A 6,489-nucleotide genomic window follows, 5' to 3' on the forward strand; every position below is an offset into this window, starting at 1 on the left:
TGCCTGCTATAGGGGCTTAGAATTATGCACCCCCAGTTCTGGAGGAATTATGTTTAAAGATGGTGGAAACTGAGATCCTCAGTAAAAGGAGAGAACAACTTTCCAATATTTGAACAGAATTGGCACCTTGGTCAAAATAATGGAATGCCATATTTGTAAAAAAAAAATTGAACTAAGCACATAAAAACATAAGTAGAAGTAGGCCAGTCAGCTTCTCAAGCCTGCTCTGCCATTCAGTAAGATCACAGCTGACCTTTTACCTGAGTTCCACTTTCCTGAAATAATCCTTTACCCCAGTATTCCCTTGAATATCAATTGCTGTCTTAAATATACTCAGTAACTGAGTCTCCACAGCCCTCTTGGGTGAGAATAGCAAAGGTTTGTTACTGTCTAGTAGAAGAAATTTTTCTGGGCTCTGTCCTAAATGGCCATCGTGGTAGTTTGAGGTTGTGATCTCAGAACACCACAGCCAGGGGGTTGCAGGTTAATGTGCCCTGCAATTAACCTGCAATTACTCTGCCAAACCCTAGAAAAATAGTATTGGAAGCAGTTGGTTTATTTATCTCTGTGGTACACATGCACTGGGTCAAATAAAACAACTGCTTTCAAACATCAGACAAAATTCATGGCTAAGTTTGAGGATGACACCAAGATAGGTGGAGGAGTAGGGAGTATTGAAGAGATAGGAAGGTTGCAGAGGGACCTAGACAGTTTAGGAGAATGGGCAAGGAAATGGCAGATGAGATTCAATGTTGAGAAATGTGCAGTTGTACACTTTAGAAGCAGAAATAAGTGGGCAAATTATTATCTAGGAGGAGAGAAAATTCAAAGTACGGAAGTACAAAGGGACTTGGGGGTACTCGTGTAGAATACCTTAAAGGTTAACCACCAGGTCGGATCGGTGGTAAAGAAAGCGAATGCTATGTTGGTATTCATTTCGAGAGGTATAGTGTATAAAAGTAAGGAAGTGTTGATGAGGCTCTACGGGGCACTAGTGAGGCCTCATTTGGAATATTGTGCGCAGTTTTGGGCCCCACATCGTAGGAAGGATGCGCTGACGTTGGAGAGGGTTCAGAGGAGATTTACGAGGATGATTCCAGGAATGAAAGGGCTTACATATGATGAGCATTTGTCGGCTCTTGGACTGTACTCACTGGAGTACAGGAGAATGAGAGGGGACCTCATAGCAACATTTAAAATATTGATAAGAAAGGACAGAGTAGATGTGGCTAGGCTGTTTCCCTTGGTGGGTGAGTCCAGGACCAGAGGGCACAACCTTAGAATTAGAGGGTACAATTTCAAAACAGAGATGAGGAAAAATTTCTTTAGCCAGAGGGTGGTGAATTTGTGGAACTCCTTGCCACGTACAGCAGTGGAGGCCAGATCAGTGGGGGTGTTCAAGGAGGAGATAGATAGATATCTAAATAGTCAGGATATCAAGGGATATGGGGATAAGGCTGGAAATTGGGATTAGAATAAGTTTTTTTTTCTTCCCCCATTCCCCATTTCTCATTTCTTTTTTCCCTTTCCTTGGAGCAGACTCGATGGGCCGAATGGCCTGCTTCTGCTCCCTTGTCTTGTGATCTTGTGATCTTGTGAAAATTGCCAGCACAGTAGCTGATGTGGGTTAGCCCAGGGTATTGTTAGTTGAAATTTGATTTGGTAGTCTCACACTATCAAAGTCACTGAATTAGAAAATGCATTAGAGCAGGCTTGCATAACATCAGAATGGTGGTCTTTTATCTGCTGTATCCCACCATTGTGGACGTCATGGAGGACTTAAGTTGGAATGCAGATTGTAATGCAGAGAGAAAATTGTGGTAAGGGATTGATGGAGGGTCAAAGACAGGGGGCTGGGGTAGAGAGGATTGGTCCAGGATGGAGCTAATCAGTCAGAGAGGCAAACATGAGGTATGAGGCCATCAGTGGGGGGAGACATTTTGGTAATGAGGAGGAAGTAGGGTGGTGGTGAAGACCCAGAGGTGTCTTGAGAGCAGTGATGGAAGTGAAGATCAGGAAGTGGGATGTGGGAGCTAGTGGACCTTGCTGCGGTCCACGATGGCCACATCTGCAGTAAGTGCTTGAGGCTGGAGGAACTTCAGCTCACACTGCTCAGCATCAGGGAGGGGGAGAGTTTTGTAGATACTGTACATAAGGAGACGGTCACCCCCCTTAGAGCAGGTACTACTGGAGCCCAGGAAGTAGATAGAATGGTGACTGTCAGGGGAGGGAAAAGGAAAAAGAAAACAAACAGGCAGATAGAGCAGAGGACCCCGGAGGCTGTTCCTCTCAGTAACAGGTTTTCCACTTTGAGGGAGATGACCTGCCGGGGCCTAGCAGCAGTAGCCAGGTCTATGGCACTGGGACTGCTGCTCAGAAGGGAAGGGAGGAGAAGAGGAAGGCAGTAGTGATAGGGGACTCGATAGTCAGGGAAACAGATAGGAGGTTCTGTGGCAGTGAGCATGATTCCCGGATGGTATGTTGCCTCCCAGGTGCCAGGGTCCGGGATGTCACTGATCGGGTCCACAGGATTCTAGAGCGGGAGGGAGAACAGCTAGAAGTCGTCGTTCATATCGGTACCAACGACATAGGTGGGAAGAGGGATGAGGTCCTGAAAAGTGAGTTTAGCGAGGTAGGCAGAAGGCTGAAGAACAGGACCTCGAGGGTAGCGATCTCGGGATTGCTGCCAGTGCCACGTGATAGTGAAGGTAGGAACAGGAGGAGATAGCAAATAAATGAGTGGCTGAGAAGTTAGTGCAGGGGTGAGGGTTTTAGATTTTTGGATCATTGAGATCTCTTCTGGGGAAGGTGGGACCTGTACAGAGAGGACAGGTTACACCCAAACCTGAGGGGGGCCAATATCCTTGCGGCCAGGTTTACTATGGTGGTTCAGGAGGGTTTAAACTAGATTGCGAGGGGGAAGGGAACCGGAGGAGTAGGTCAGAGGAAGGAGGGGACAGGGAAGTCAGATCTGACAGGTAGAGAGGCTTTGAGGAAGGAGAAGCAGAGTACAGGCTACAAAAGTAGTAAGGTGGATGGGCTAAAGTGCATTTACTTAAATGCGAGAAGCATCAGGAATAAGGGAGATGAACTGAGAGCTTGGATAAGTACATGGGACTATGATATTGTGGCTATTACAGAGATATGGCTGACATCAGGGCGGGAATGGATATTGAATATTCCTGGTTTTCAGTGTTTTAAAAGGGATAGGGAGGGGGGGAGAAGAGGAGGAGGGGTGGCGATACTGGTCAGGGACACTGTTACAGCTGCAGAAAGGGTAGATAATGTAGAAGGATCTGCTCTAGAGTCAATATGGGTGGAAGTTAGGAACAAGTAAGTGGCAGTTACCCTCCTGGGAGTATTCTACAGGCCCCCCGGTAGTAGTAGGGATACTGAGGAGCAGATTGGGAGGCAGTTTTTGGAAAGATGTGAAAATAACAGGGTTATTATAATGGGAGACTTCAACTTTCCAAATATTGATTGGCACCTACTTAGTGCCAAGGATTTAGATGGGGTGCAGTTTGTTAAGTGTGTCCAGGACGGATTCCTGACACAGTATGTTGACAGGTCGACTAAAGGAAATGCCATATTAGATCAAGTTTTAGGTAATGAACCGGGACAGGTGACAGATCTATCGGTGAGTGAGCATTTGGGGGACAGTGACCACTGCTCCATAACCTTTAGAATTGTCATGGACAGGGATAGGAGCAAAGAGGACAGGAAGATATTTAATTGGGGAAAGGCGAATTATGAGGCTATAAGGCGAGAACTGGGGAGTGTAAATTGGGATGACATTTTTGAAGGAAAATGTACTATGGAGATGTGGTCGATGTTCAGGGATCTTTTGCAGGATGTTAGGGATAAATTTGTCCCGGTGAGGCAGAGAAGGAATGGTAGGGTGAAGGAACCGTGGGTGACGAGAGTGGTGGAACAACTAGTTAGGAAGAAGAAGGTAGCATACATAAGGTGTAAGCAGCAAGGATCGGACAGGGCTCTTGAGGAATATAGAGTAGCGAGGAAGGAACTTAAGAAAGGGCTGAGGAAAGTGAGAAGGGGACATGAAGAGGCTTTGGCGAGTAGGGTTAAGGAGAATCCCAAGGCTTTTTTCTCATACATAAAGAGCAGAAGGATGGCTAGGGTAAAGGTAGGTCCGATTAAAGACGAAGGTGGGAAGCTGTGCCTGGAAGCTGTGGAAGTGGGTGAGGTTCTCAATTAATATTTCTCTTCAGTATTCACCAAGGAGAGGGGTCTTGATGATGCTGAGAACAGTGTTGGTGAGGGTAATATTCTAGAGTATGTAGATATTAAGAGAGAGGATGTGTTGGAGTTGTTAGAAAATATTAGGACAGGTAAGTCCCCGGGGCCTGACGGAATATTCCCCAGGCTGCTTTGTGAGGCGAGGCAGGAGATTGCTGAACCGTTGGTCAGGATCTTTGAGTCCTCGTTGTCCACGGGAATGGTACCGGAGGATTGGAGGGTGGCGAATGTTGTCCCCTAATTCAAAAAAGGTAGTAGGGATAGTCCAGGGAATTACAGGCTGGTGAGCCTTACATCTGTGGTGGGTAAGCTGTTAGAAAGGATTCTAAGAGATAGGATCTATGAGCATTTAGGGAATCATGGACTGATTAGGGACAGCCAGCATGGCTTTGTGAAGGGAAGATCTTGCCTCACAAGCCTGATAGGGTTCTTTGAGGAAGTGGCTAGGAAGATTGATGAGGGTAGTGCAGTGGATGTGGTCTACATGGATTTTAGTAAGGCGTTTGACAAGGTTCTGCATGGTAGGCTTCTTCAGAAGGTCAGAGGCCAAGGGGTCGAGGGAGGCTTGGTCATGTGGATTCAGAATTGGCTTGCCTGTAGAAAGCAGAGGGTTGTGGTGGAGGGAGTGCATTCAGATTGGAGGGCTGTGACTAGTGGTGTCCCACAGGGATTGGTTCTGGGACCTCTACTTTTTGTGATATTTATTAACGACTTAGATGAGGGGGTGGAAGGCTGGGTTAGCAAGTTTGCAGATGACACAAAGATTGGTGGTGTTGTGGATGGTGTGGAGGGCTGTAGAAGCTTGCAGAGGGATATTGATAGGATGCCAGAGCTGGGCTGACAAGTGGCAGATGGAATTCAATCCAGAGAAGTGTGAGGTAGTACACTTTGGAAGGACAAACTCCAAGGCAGAGTACAAGGTAAATGGCAGGACTCTGGGCAATGTGGAGGAGCAGAGGGATCTGGGGGTTCATATCCACAGAACACTGAAAGTCACCTCACAGGTAGATAGGGTAGTTAAGAAAGCTTATGGGATGTTATCTTTCATAAGTCGGGGGATCGAGTTTAAGAGCCGCGAAGTGATGATGCAGATTTACAAAACTCTGGTTAGACCACACTTAGAGTACTGTGTCCAGTTCTGGTCGCCTCATTATAGGAAGGATGTGGAGGCGTTGGAAAGGGTGCAGAGGAGATTTACCAGGATGCTGCCTGGATTAGAGAGTATGGATTATGAGGAGAGACTAAAGGAGCTAGGGCTGTTCTCATTGGAGAGCAGGAGGATGAGGGGAGACATGATAGAGGTATACAAGATATTGAGAGGAATAGATAGAATGGACAGCCAGTGCCTCTTTCCCAGGGCACCAATGCTCAAAACAAGAAGAGATGGCTTTAAGGTAAAGGGTGGGAAGTTCAAGGGATATGTCAGAGGAAAGTTTTTCACCCAGAGAGTGGTTGGTGCATGGAATGCGCTGCCTTGGGTGGTGGTGGAGGCTGATACATTGGACAAGTTCAAGAGATTGTTAGATAAGCATATGGAGGAATTTAAGATAGAGGGATATGTGGGAGGAAGAGGTTAGATAGTCTTAGGTGTGGTTTGAAGGACGGCACAACATGGTGGGCTGAAGGGCCTGTATTGTGCCGTATTGTTCTATGGTTCTATGGAAGTGGATTTAAAGGAGAAACTACCTAATGATGCTGGCTATCTTGGTACTTCCCTGTATCAGAACAGAGAAGGCCAGGCCCTTAAAAAAAATACAAAGGATACAAAGGCAGCCACGGGTGTGTGACACTGACCCTGCACATGAAAAATTTGCACTGGTGAGGTCAGAATGTGCATTTGGGAAAAAATCAAAAGCCCAGTTTAAAGGGCAGAAGGAGAGCTCCGCCTCACAGACTGCCAACCAATCCCGTCAAGCACCTGCAGCCCCATTTGTGACAGGATCTGTGGGTCCCACATTGGCCTCACAAGCCACCTCACAGACCACAGAACTGGACAGGAAGCAAGTCATTCACAATCCAAAGGGTGCAGAAGAAAGCAGATGCTGCAACGAACCTAAAGTGACTCCCCTGCCCTGACTCCTTGCCCTGAAGTTTCCTCTGTTTCAGAACCGGGGTAAATCAGCAGTTTTGTCTGCATGTGTTTCATCCTGTCCGAGCTCAAGACTCAAAGGTGCTCAGATCACATACATGACACTTTCAGCAAATGATGTAAGAATGTGAGTCTTGCAGTAA

The sequence above is a fragment of the Pristis pectinata genome, chromosome 1 (assembly GCF_009764475.1).
Source record: "Pristis pectinata isolate sPriPec2 chromosome 1, sPriPec2.1.pri, whole genome shotgun sequence".
NCBI classification, from domain to species: domain Eukaryota; kingdom Metazoa; phylum Chordata; class Chondrichthyes; order Rhinopristiformes; family Pristidae; genus Pristis; species Pristis pectinata.